At 37.9% G+C, this 12,633-nt stretch overlaps 1 protein-coding gene across 9 annotated transcripts in view; it reads right to left on the bottom strand.

Moving 5' to 3' along the window:
* The window catches only part of REPS2 (RALBP1 associated Eps domain containing 2), a 247,307-nt gene extending 243,063 nt beyond the window's left edge, over positions 1 to 4,244 (bottom strand). For 3 of the 9 annotated variants that reach the window (XM_070257704.1, XM_070257705.1, XM_070257721.1), the window contains exon 1: positions 4,076 to 4,238. The gene's annotated coding sequence lies outside the window, so the exon portion shown is untranslated. Of the gene's footprint in view, positions 1 to 4,075 lie in introns of all 9 variants that reach the window. The other 6 variants (XM_070257702.1, XM_070257719.1, XM_070257713.1 and 3 more) reach the window with 5 other exon arrangements.
* Between the last annotated feature and the right edge of the window lie 8,389 nt (positions 4,245 to 12,633).

Below are 12,633 nucleotides of genomic sequence, written 5' to 3'. Positions count from 1 at the left end.
ATACACTTCCCATCGTGCTCGGTGGCATTGGGGTGGTCACAGACGTTTTGGGGACCCAGCTAAGGGGAAGTTGAGTTGGAGATAATTTTGCTGGGATTCAGAGAGATATATTTAAATGGTTTGCAATCACTTCCATGAATGGTTAAGTCATTGTTAGCCATCCCAAATAGGAATGGCTCCCAGGAATTTCCTATGACCCACTGCCAAACGACATATGGCAATATGATCACGTCTTAGGGCACCTGGCATGAAAAGTACGTGGGTAGTGGACAAGAAACGAGGCTTCAAATGTACAGAGCCAGAAGCAAGTCTGTAGAAAGTCTTTCCAATCGTATTATGTAATTTTTTTCAGATTTTATAATGTTGCTGGTATTTACCAGCTTTTCAATATTTGTAATTTATTATTTCTTTTTTCATTCCAAATAATTATTCACTTTTGTAACTAATGTTGTATTATTAAGTTTGTATTATTGTTCTTAAAGAGGGCCCCCAAACTGCATAAGCTTCAGGACCCATGAGACCTGGATCATCTTCTGCTTTTAAATATCAAGCTGGAGAAGTTGGCTTCTCTCCTGGAGGCAATGGGGAACCATCACAGGATTATGGCAGAAGAATGGAATAATCAGACCCGTACTGAGAGGCAGTATGCTAGAGCAGAATCACATTGGCTCATGAGAGTTAAGTGCTAAATTTTCAGGAATTTTACAAAGTGGTTCATATCACATCAGAAGCTTAAAGTCGGCTACTGTAGGAGTATTTACACCACAGAAATTGGCAAATGCTACAAATCAGGCCTCCTTCCACCCCATCCCCAGAGAGCCAGATGTTAAACTGATGCCAACACACCACTGGTACCAAGTGATTTCCTTGGTCATAAATCTTCAAGAGAAAATATACCCGAAATTAATTTACTCTCAAGGTAGCTGATAGAGACAGGGCGTAGGGAGTGCAGAACAGATAGAGGCCATCACAGAGGAGACAGAGCTTAGAAGCTTTGAGTACCTGAAGAAGAGAAACCAAGAAAAAGGATGGGAAACTCTCAAGACAAACAAAACTGCACCCGCCCCCCACCTTTGCCTAAGATGACTCCTGCTGCTCTTCAGTGGGGCTCGGGGAGGGGGGTGCGGGTCACTGCAGCGGAGATTTTTGAATTTGTGTGTTGCATGCCATGCCTCGGCCTCTTAGGGAAGCACTGATTATGACATATGCAATTTGATACTCTAAACTGGATTTAGAATCACAATAGGTCATTGTCTTTGCCTCTGGGGCAATTTCAAAATGTATATTAAAATAAAGATAAATATTTTCACTGATATTCTAAAATCATACAGATCATATTTCATCTAGTCTAAGGTGTCATGATTATAATACACCATTCTTCTATGAATAAAAGTAAGAAAAAATGCTGCCAACTATACTGTGATGTGCCATTGACCATCAGATGAAACCTGATGTTAAAATGTGAAAAAAATGTGAATCTCAGAATCAGTGAAATATGAAATAGCCCTTGTAAATCTCCTAGGCAAAAAGCATTGTTTGAGAAATGAGGAAATTCTAGCTCTGGAAAGGCAAAACCATCTACTTAAGGTCATAGGTCTAGTTAGTGACAGAGTTGGAAATGGAACCCAGTTATCTCCCTGCCTCAATCAGAGCTCACAGTGATAGAGAATTTCATACATCAGAGATGGTGATAAGGGTTAGTCTGGAGGTTCCTTCCAACTAGGAGAACATGATGTGCTAAAATGTATGACTCATCCTCAGATAAATCAGAAAATGCTATATAAGACAGAATGATAGCATTTATTAAAAAGGCCCCCATACCAAGCATTGGTTCCTGTTATAGATTTCCAGTGTCTATAATAGTGCCAAGCTGATATATTTATCAGCACATTGTAGGTTCTCAAAAAATATTAGATGAGTATATCTGGCTCGATGACTATCTCAATGACTTTGGGTCAGTTACTTCATCTCTCTGGAGTCTGTGTCTTCATTCATAAAATGGGCATACTAATATCCATCTCTCAGGTGCATAGTGAGGGTCAAGTGAGATGGGTATATAAGTACACTTTGCACAGTAGCTGGCCAACGGTGGGAACATCAATGTTAGTTTCCTTCACCTCTTAAGTCATTGTTGTTAGATCCAAAGTCGTTTAAATGCCAACTTCATAAAGCCATTCATAAAAACCAATATTCCCATAGAGTCTAGTGCTCTAGACTTGTGCAGTCCAATACGGTAGCCACTAGCCACATGCGGCTATTTAAGTTTATAATTAAATTAACTAAAATTTAAAACGTTTCCTCGGTCGTCTTAGCCACATTTCGAGAGTTCGATATCCACATGTGGCTAGTGGCTGATGTACTGGACAGCACAGATACAGAACATTTCCCTCATCACAGAAAGTTCTATCGGACAGTGCTGCTCTACACTAACGAGAGTACAGCACTGCTCATGGTTTTTCCCTTAACCTAAGTAAAGATCGTCCCTAACATTTTATACCAAACTTCACTTGATTAATGTATTTGTGCGCCCTCCTGTGGCTGGAGATGGAAACTAGTGTGTGTCTGACGTGAAGCAGCTTATTTATTAAAAGGATAGTTTAGAAATCTTTAGTAATCTGATCGCTAGAAAGAAAAGTAACATAAAACAGCATATGCATTTTGAATTCTCTAGAGACTATGTACTAAACAAAATCCCTTTGAGAAGGTCTGATCGTGTACTCATATCATTCCTAAATCTCGGTATGTTAACTACCTATGCTTGTGAGATAGACACCCTGTTTAAACAAAGGACAGTACTATCTAAGTGTTTAAAAGTGAGGAGAGACAAGCAGGATTATTCGATGAATAATCCCAGGAGTTCTCTCAGTGGCAGCCGGCAAGAAACAAGCTGGAACCTGTGGCTCCCTCAGTGTGGACTGAGGTAGGGTGGGGACTGCTAAACTGAGACTCAACTTCCCATTGGATGAAGGGGACTCCTGTTTCTGGGTGCCGGGCATGTGGCTCTTCCCGGCACTTCCCTACACAGCTGGCATCGAAGCTCTCAGCTTGCTTGGTGTCTGATCCCAAAAGTTTATTCCCCACCTCCCCACTCACCAGTGCCAGGCCATTCTCAGGCTTGCGCAATAAAAATGGAGGAGATGGCAGGGTGGGGCCTCCCCTGGAGCAGTCGGTGCCCAAGTTCAGCAGCCCCACCCGAGTACCCTCTCCACAGGATGCAGAGAGCATGGGGGGCCTGAGCAGCCGCTGACCCTTCTGCCCGGGATTCCAGTTTCACCAGTGCCACTCTTGGTGTGGGGGGAAAAAATCAAAACCCTTTGTAAAGGTTTATTTTTTCTGAAGACAACGTTAATATATCATTTCCACCAAAAAAAAAAAAAAAAAAAGAAAATCAGACAGCTTCTCGGTTGGTGAACACGTGGAGATACTGGGAGGGTGAACCCCTGGGAGAGGGCATGGAAGGTCTGTGCACCTTCCCCATACCTTGCCCTGTGCATCTCTTCCATCTGACTTCCTGAGTTATATCCTTTTATAATAAAATGGCAATCTGTAAACAGATTAGTCCTACACTCAACTAACACTTCCAGATTATAGAAAAGCATAGAAAACTCTCTAATTCATTTTATGAGGACAGTACAACCCTGAAATCCAATCTTGAAGAATATAGTGGGGAAAAAACCAACAGAAGACCAAGGTGCTAGATGAAAATCTATAAATAAAATAATAGCAAACAGAATTCACGAATACATTAATAGAATCATTCACCATGACCAAGTAGGATTTAGCCCAGGAATATAAAGACTTTTGTTTATCAGATCATTTTATTAAAAAAGAAATAAAATCTTATAGATTTAAAAAAATCAGAAAACAGAGAGAAGTATTAAGAAAAAAGAGAGATCACCAGAATCCTGCCACTTAAAGAAAACCACTTACTAATATAGCGAAATACAAGATTGCACTACACATTGTGTCATCCTGCCCCCACCCCTACTCCACTCCTCCATCTCCCCCCCACACACTAGTTTACTTAGCTTTAAAAGATGCGCAGTAAGCAATGCAGTAACCAAAAAGTAGCTACCTCCTGGGATCTGGCCACGTGGTCAGGCACAGTTTTCAGGTCCCTCCACCACACCGAGCACGTTCAGTTGCAAGCGTTAGATTGAACCCGGTGCAGAGTACTTCAACTCAGGGCAGCCACCCATTGGATTCAGCAGCTACTCGTACACTACGCTTGATGCATTGTCTCTGCGAGTAAGTGCCAAGTCACATCCCTCCTACTGCAGCTGCAACTCATCAATCAGGGGTTGCACAATGAATGTTTTTGAAAACCAGGTACAAGCTGACCCGCTAACATTCCACATTTATCTTAGCTCACTACATTCTAGGAAGCAAATACCCATAGTGTTGCTTTTTCTTTGCTTTTTAAAAAAATAGCTTTATTGAGATATAATTCACATACCGTACAATTCATCCATCTAAAATGTACAACTGACTGGGTTTTAGTATATTCACAGGTTTGTGCAACTATCACCACAATCTAATTTTAGAACGTTTCATCCAAAAGAAACCCTGACCCATTAGCAGTCACTCCCAATTTTCCCCCAAACCTCCCAGCCAAAGGCAATTGCTAACCTACTTTGTGTCTCTAATGGATTTGCCTATTCTGGACATTTCATATAAACGGAATCATACAAAACATGGCTTTTTATGCCTGGCTCCTTTCACTAAGCATAATATTTTTAAGGATCATCCATGTTTTAGGATGTACCAGTACTTCACTTCTTTTTATTGCCAAATAATATTCCATTGCATGGATATACCACGTTTTATTTATCCATTCATCAGTTGGTAGACATCTGGGTTGTTTCCACTTTTGGGCTATTATGAATTATGCTGCTATGAACATTCCTGTACAATTTTTTGTATGAATACATGTTTTCATTTATCTCAGGTACATACCTAGGATTGGAACTGCTGGGTCATGTGCTAACTCTGTGTTTAATCTTTTGAGGAACTTTTCTAAAGTGGCTGCACCGTTCCCACCAGCAATGTTTGAGGGTTCTAGTTTCTCCACAGCCTTGTCAACACTTGTTATTGTTTGTCTTTTTTATTATAGCCATTCTTGTGGGTACGAAGTGGCACCTTGTGGTTTTTAATTTGCATTTCCCTCTTCATGTGCTTGTTGGTGATGGGGTTCAGGACATGCTACCCCAATTTACTATTCTTAACTCATTCCCTTTTATCTTATCACATTTTTCCACAACACTCTACTCTTCATCAAACCTAGCATAAAAGCACTCAGGTTAAACCCCTTCTTCAGGACTTCATTTCTTTATGAAGGCTCCTGTGCCACAGAAAACAAATAAATTTGTATGACTTTCTCTTGTTAACTTGTCTTTTGTTACAGGAGCCCCAGTCAAGAACTTAGAAGGGCAGAGTGAAAATTATTTTTCCTCCCTACATTGGCCATTTGTACGTCATCACTGGAGAAACGTCTATTCAGATGCTTTGCCCATTTTTAAATTGGGTTGTCTTTTATTATTGAGTTGTATGAGTTCTTTATATATTCTGGATACATTCCCTTATCAGATATACGAGTTCTAAAAATTTTCTCCCACTCTGTAGGTTGTCTTTTCACTTTCTGGATGGTATCGTTAGCAGCACAGTTTTCTGATGCATTTTGATGAAGTCCAGTTTATCTTTTTTGTCACTTGTGCTTTTGGTGTCATATCTAAGAAATCACTGCCTAATCCAAAGTCATGAAGATTTAATCTTATGCTTTATTCTGAGAGTTCTATGGTGTGAGTCCTCCAACTTGGTTCAAGATTGTTTTGGCTTTGCTGGGTCCCTTGACCTTCCATATAAACCTGAAAATCAGCCTATCAATTTCTGCAAAAAAGTTAGCTGGGATTGTGATAGTGATTACACTGAATCTGGAAATCATCACTCATACTGTTTTATAACCTGCTTTTTTTTCAGTTAAATATATTGTGGACATCTTTCCATTTCAATAATTACAGAGTATCATGATCTTTTTCTTAAGTAACAATTCAACAAATATTTATTAAACAATTACAAGACATGAGGTGGTCTGGTTGCTGGTTATACCCAGGTGAATCAGGCACGTATCCCACCTGTAAAAAGGAGCTTTCTACCTGAGAATGGAAATAGGACATGAACACAAAGAACTGTATTCCAAGTATGAGAGAGATATCAATAAAATGCTACCAAAAAAAGATTATTTGCAGATATGAGGAAGAAGGTAAGGCTTCCATGTACATATAGTCATTTAGCTAGACTAGAGTTTCTCAACTTTAGCACTATTAGCACTTGGGGATCATTCTTTGCAGTGGAGACTGTCCTGTGCACTAGGATGTTGAGCAGCGTCCCTGGCCTCTACCCACTAGATGCCAGGAGCACTCTCCTCTTCCAGTTGTGACAACCCACAATGTCTCCAGATGTTGGCAAATGTCATCAGGGAGGCAAAATCATCCTTGGTTGAGAACCACTGAGCTAGACCTTACATCATCATTTTTAATGGCTGAGTAGTGCATCCCATGGATAATCCACAATCAATGCAACTAGTACTCTATAACTGCACATTCCTGATGTGTCAAATTTTCCACTATTTTTAATAAAACATAACTTTTAGAATGTATGACATCAGTTTAGGGTAAATAGCTACATCATGCTAGATTTTTTTTTACTATAAAAGTTATACATGTTAAAATTATTTTTTCAAATAATTTGGAAGATAAAACTAAAAAGGCTCTCTCTCTCAATCCCACACAGAAATATAGTCTGTGGTGTGTCAATTCTAAATGTTTATATTTATCTAGCAGTGAAGTGGTAAAAGCCTCCTTTCAATGCATTTTTATCATTTTATGTGACACTTTGGTCTATTCACTGCACATTTCATCTGGAGCTCTCTAAGCTACGTTTCTTAAACTACGGGTCTTGGCCCATTAATGAAATCTAATTAGAGGGTCATGATCAGCATGTTTCTTAATGAAATAGAACAGAATAGAATAGATCAGATCAGAATATATTACACATAGCAAGGATAGGTACTACTTTGTGAGAAATTTGTTTCAGTATCATAGAAAGATAGACAGATGATACATAGATAATGTAAAATGTACATGTTACTGTGGGTTGCAGCCAAGAAAAAATTTAAAGCCACTGCTTTAAGCAATCTAAATATATATTTAACATTCCTTTCTATAATGAGAGTGAAGTGGTGGATGGGCAAGCCTGTTTTTTCTTGACTAAAAGGGAACAATTAATATAACATAAGCAAAAATACTTAGTGTTAACAGTTACTCCCCAGAAAAGCAACACTGATTCCCATACTAAATATTGGATAACGTAAATTTAAAGTCAGGGCTCCAACAATTCAAATGGCCCTGACTTCTTAGGAGTTAAACAATTCAATAAGAATCATCCATAACATTTTCATCCGTTTGCAATTTAAACAGCATTGTGGTATATATTAAGACAGTTGCTGATGTTTGCAATCTAGTCCTCTTGTACCTCTTCACTCAGTTGGATTTATCCAACATTTATGACAACCTGCAGGGAACATGGGACATGGTGGCTTATATGTGTCATACCTCCCCTCAAAGAGTAGAAACAGAGTGGCAGTTTATATGGCCATGATGCTCTTGAATGTCTATATTTCATACTAGGACAACACAAGGTCCATGTGACCAATTAACTTTATATTAGTATATAAATCTTTATGTTCATTTAAAACTAAACAATTATGATATTTAGCTACAAGGCATGGCTAATGAGGGATTTCACTGAAATTATAATATAACTAAGATTTCTCCCCAAAGTTAGAATATTTACTCTAACCGGAAATGATCGTATACCTGAAATTTATATAACGTTATAAACCAGTGTTACCTCCATTTAAAAAAATAAATGATCGTCATATTTAGGTCACTGAAGCAAAAATTGTAGATGAACACACAAAATGGCTTTCAAACTAAAACAGACAGGAAACATTTGATAGACGTAGAAACAAGTTTTCCCTAAAGTTTTATTTAAAAGATCACCAGAAACACTTGATAAAGAAAACTTTTGAATCTTCTGTGTGAATCTATTCTTTGCCAGAATACTCACAGCCAAGTGATGCCAGCTTGGCTGATCTATCAATGCAATCATTGAAAGCCACCCGGCGAGGATAGATAAAAATCACAAAGTAAAATGCTTTGGAAAATGTAATGGGGAAAAATTTACCTCTATTTCTAAGGACAGAATTTCATTCTGAGATCTAGTCCAACTCCTCACTTCCGAGATGAGGAACTGAGGCTTGGAGAGCAAAAGATTTTCTTTAATTAATAGACTTTGTTTTTTTGAGCAGTTTTAGGTTCACAGAACAATTGAGTGGAAAGTACAGAGAGTTCCCATATAGCTCCTCACGCCACCGATCCACAGTTTCCCATGTTAATTCATACATGCTAATCTTTATTAGCTCAACTTCACGTTAACCTTGTATTCATGTGGTACATTCGTTACAACCAATGAGTCAATATATATACATTATTGTCATTAAAGTCCATAGTTTACATTAGGGTTCACCCTTTGGGTTGTACATTCTAAGCTTTTTGCAAACACAGAATGACATGCATCCACCATTTCAGAATCATACAAAACACTTTCACTGCCCTATAAATTCCCCATGTGCCATCTATTCACCCCTTCCTCCCTCCTCTTGAATTCCTTGGCATCCTTTTTACTGTCTCTATAGATTTTAGCCATTCTAATAGAAGTGTAGTAGTATCTCATTGTTGTTTTAATTTGCAATTCTGTAATGACATATGATATTGAGCATCTTTTCATGTGCTTATTTGCCATCGGAGTATCTTTTTGGTGAGATGACTATTCAGATCGTTTTGCCCATTTTTAAATTGGGCTGTTTTCTTATTGCTGAGTTTAAGTGTTCTTTGTATATTTTGGATACTGGTCTTTTATTAGATGTGTGTTTTGCAAATATTTTCTCCCAGTCTGTGGCTTGTCTTTTCATTCTCTTAACAGAAGTTTTGAATTTTAATGAAGCCAACTTATCAGTTTTTTCTTTCATGAATCATGCTTTTGGTGTATATCTAAGAAGTCATTACCAAATCCAAAGTCACCTAGATTTTTTCCTATGTTATCTTCTAGGAGGTTTTTTTTTTCAGCTCCCCCTCCCAGTTTTATTCAGATAGAATTAACAAAATTGTAAGATATTTAAAGTGTATAACGTGATGATTTGATATACGTATACATTGTCAAAGGATTCCCCTCACTGAGTTAACACATCCATCACCTCACATATTTACCTTTTTTGGGGGGTGGAGGGGAAAACACTCTCAAGTTCTACTCTCTTAGAAAATTTCAATTATGCAATAGTGTTATCAACTACAGTCACCATGTTATACATTAGATCCTCAGACCTTATCCATCTTATAACTGAAAGTCTGTACCCTTTTACCAACTTCTCCCTATTTCTCCCACCCTCCAGCCCCTGGCAACCACTTTTCTACTCTCTGTTTCTATGAGCTTGACTTTTTTTTTTAAATTCCACATATAAGTGATACCATGTGGTATTTGTCTTTCTCTATCTGGCTTATTTCACTTAGCATAATGCCCCTCAGTTCATCCACGTTGTCATAAATGACAGGATTTCCTTCTTTTTTAAGGCTGAATAATATTCCATTGTATATACATACAACATCTTCTTTATCCCTTCATCCATCGACTGACACTTAGATTGTTCCCCTATCTTGGTCATTCTGAATAATGCTGCAATGAACACAGGAGTGCAGATGTCTCTTCAAGATAATGCTTTGGTTTCCTTTGGATATATACCCAATAGTAGCTCTATTTTTAATTTTTTGAGGTACCTTCATACTGCTTTCCACAGTGGCTTGTACCAGTTTACATTCCCACCAACAGTGCATAAGGGTTCCCTTTTCTACACATCCTCACCAGCATTTATCTCGTCTTTTTGGTAATAGCCATCCTAATAGGTGTGAGGTGATAGCTCATTGTGGTTTTGATTTGCATTTCTCCATTGATTACTGATGTTGAACACCTTTCCACGTATCTGTTGGCCATTCGTATGTCTTCTTTGTAAAAATGTCTATTCAGGCCCTTTGCCCACTTTTAAATTCTTCTAGGAGTTTTATAGTCTCACATTTAGGTCTATGATCCATTTTGAGTTAATTTTTGTAAAAGATGTAAGTTAGGTGTCTAGATTCCATTTTTCGCACATGGCTATCCAGTTGTCCCAGCACCATTTGTTGAACAGACTATCGTTTGTCCATTGAATTGCCTTTGCTCCTTTGTCAAAGAAAGGCTAAGACTTTTTAGCAACAAAGCCAGGTGTTCTCATGTCAGCTTTTTTTGCTGATAAACAGACTACAGGTGAGTTTAAGGGAATTGCTCTGGAGTCAAAGACCTAGCTTTTTACCTAAGTTCCTCCAGTTATAAGCTGTGAGATCACACGCAAGTTACCTAAGCCTGAGTATTCTCTACTGTATAACGGGTTTGATAATAATAGGATTGATAAAAGTCACAGGGTTGTCATCAGATAAATTAGATAATATTTGTAAACTATCTAGCACATACTGAGTGTCAATAAATGTTAGCTATTATTATAGTATTCCAAACGGAAATTGCTTTCTGTCTCAGGGGCTCACCATCAAAATAAATCAGACAAGAATACACACATATTTCTCTTCATTCTCCTGACTTCCTTCTAATTTTTATAAAATCGTGTACCATTTACGGTTTTTTTTTTAACTGCATTCTCTGTAAACTCATCTATAGTGAGAGAAAGCAGATCAGTGGTTGTTCTGTGACCACAGATGAAGGAAGAGGCACAAGGAAACTTTGGGGCATGATCGAAATGTTCTGAGGTTTTTTTGTTATTATTTGTTTCTATTGTGGTGATGCCTTCATGGGTGTTTACATCTGTCAAAACTTGTTAAACTGTATACATCAAATGGGTGCAGTTCATGATACATAAATTATACCTCAAGAAAGCTAAAGCACACACCCTCATTATGAGACAAACCAGGAAATATAAATGCTATCTGGATAGCGATATGAAGGAATTGTTACTTTTGTGAGTGTGTGAGAACATATTGTAGTTATTTTGAATTTTTTTAAAAGGAGCCCTTATATTTTAGAGATGCATATAGAAATATTTACAGATGAAATAATATGAGATGTGATATTTGTATCAAAATAATGAGGGATAGCAGGAGTGGATGGGGGAATAGATCAAATACACTTGACTATGAGCTGATAATTACTGAAGCTGTGTACATGCAGGTTCATGCCACTATTCTCTTTTCTTTTGTGTATGTTTAAAATTGTCCACAATTTAAAAGTTAAAAAAACACACATGCAGGATTTTGTCTTTACTTCAGTTAATAAATGGAACAAGACTGAAAGTATCACCAAGGTTTTCTGATTGTTGCCACACACCATTTTTAACTTTGGGTTTTTTTTTTTGGTGAGGAAGATTGGTCCTGAGCTAACAACTGTTGCCAATCTTCCTCAAGCAAAAAGAGCTAACATCTGTGCCAATATTCCTCTGTTTTGTATGTGGGATGCCACCACAGCTTGGCTTGATAAGCAGTGTGTAGGTCTATGCCCAGGATCTGAACCCATGAACCCTGGGCCACCGAAGTGGAGCATGCGAACTTAACCACTACACCACTGGGCCAGCCCCTCATTTTTAATTAAAATTTTTGAGAAGACTGTAGATTCACATGCAGTTGTAAGAAATGATAGAAACATCCTGTGTATACTTTGCCCAGTTTCTCCCAAAGGCAACATCTTGCAAAACCATAGTACAATATCACAACCAGGATATTGATATTGATACAATCTACTCATCTTACAGACTTCCCCAGTTTTACTTGTATTCATTTGTGTGTGTGTGTGTGTGTGTGTGTGTGTGTGTTAGTGATTAAGTGCTCTACACTTGTATCACCTATGTAGGTTCACGGCTCCGCCACCCCGGTCAAGATACTGAACATTTCCAACACCACAAGCACAAGGATTCCTCATTTTGCACTTTTATAACCACACCTCACATTCCCAAACTCCCACCCCCAATCCCTAACCCGTGACAACTACTAATCTCTCCTTGATTTCTAAAATTTTGTCATTTCCAAATTGCTATATGAATGGAATCATAAAGTATGTAACCTTTTGGGATTGGCTTGTTTTGCTCAACATAATTCCCTAGAGATTCATCCAACTTGTCGGGGGTATCAATAGTTTCCACCTTTTTATTGCTGAGTATATTCCATGGTATAGATGAACCCCAGTTTACCTGTTCACCAGCTGAAAGACATCTGGGCTGATTTCAGTTTCTGGCTATTACAAATAAAGTTGCTATGAACATTCATAGATGCATTTCTCATCTAACAGTTTGTTTTGCTACTAGTATAATAATTTCCCCTTCTATTCATTAATCTTAGAAGATTGGTAATTTTGTCAACTTTCCAAATAAAATCTGTTGGCTTAATCAATCTATACATTTGCAGCATGTGTAATTTCCCTTAAGTGAGATGATGAAGTATTTTCTTAACGATATAATGAATTTCTCTGGCTTTTCTAACATATTTT

This window comes from Equus caballus, chromosome X (genome assembly GCF_041296265.1).
Source record: "Equus caballus isolate H_3958 breed thoroughbred chromosome X, TB-T2T, whole genome shotgun sequence".
Classification (NCBI taxonomy): Eukaryota; Metazoa; Chordata; class Mammalia; order Perissodactyla; family Equidae; genus Equus; species Equus caballus.
The sequence above is the reverse complement of the archived record's forward strand: the minus strand, read 5'-3'. Positions and strand labels throughout refer to the sequence as shown.